This window comes from Haematobia irritans, chromosome 5, assembly GCF_050003625.1.
Source record: "Haematobia irritans isolate KBUSLIRL chromosome 5, ASM5000362v1, whole genome shotgun sequence".
Classification (NCBI taxonomy): domain Eukaryota; kingdom Metazoa; phylum Arthropoda; class Insecta; order Diptera; family Muscidae; genus Haematobia; species Haematobia irritans.
The window spans coordinates 60,640,691-60,641,757 of record NC_134401.1 but is presented as its reverse complement, the minus strand read 5'-3'; positions in this window follow the sequence as shown (position 1 = coordinate 60,641,757).

The following is a 1,067-nucleotide window of genomic DNA, read 5'->3' as shown; positions in this document are numbered from 1 at the left end:
ATATCCGTAGAGTGGAATCGTTTTTGTTTTATCAACATTTTGGGTAACGATTCGGGCCTTATCTTATCGGCCATACCAACAGTGTATTCTCTATCTCTCATAAATGTGGGGAATTAGCTCCAATTGTTCGCATATTCCAAACAACAAACTGCAGGTGCAGAATTTTTAAGAGAATCAAAAATTACCATTTCTCTTTCTTTATATAGCTTTTTTACCAAAATATTTTGGGAGACACTTCTTTGTTTGGATTTACAAATAAATGTTTTCAAGTTTTGATATTAATATTTGTAATGGAACTTATGTGGCAATTAGTCACTCAATACTTTGCATGGAGTGATATACACTGAGAATATCTGTGAAGTTTAGACAATTAAATATTGTAAAATTTAATAATAAAAAGACCACACAATTAATTCTTACCTGTGAAATGTATCATTTTCACTTTTATGGAAGTTATTTTGATAATGTAAATTAGGGAAATTACCAATAAAGGATTTGCCATTGTATGCAGAGAAGGAATATGATCACCTTCTAGAGGTGATCATATTCCATCTCTTTAGACGGTGAACATTTGCTTTTCGCTGTAAGGAAGTTTGTTTGGAAGAAAAGTACATACATACTTTATGTGATAAAAGTTGATTCTTTTACGGGATGTAAAAACATTTCATAAAGACTAATTCAAACCAAAAAAAAAAACAAGTATATACGGCCGTAACTTCGGCCAGGCCGAATCCCTCCACCATAGATTGCATAGAAACTTCTACGAAAGACTGTCATCCACAATCGAATTACTTGGGTTGTGGTATCTTAAAACTTCTTACCATTGTTTTCTAAATTGTGAGTTAGTCCATACGTGGTACATATTTGACACAAAAGGTGTGTATAGGTAAGTCTACAAATAATTACGAATCGGTATGGATTTTTGCACGGTACGTAGAGAGCCAGAATTGAAGTATGGGGGTCGCTTATATGGGGGCTATATACAATCATGAACTTGATATGGACCAATGTTTGTGTGATTGGTGATCGATTTATCTGAGGGCTATATATAACTAGAGCCCGTTATG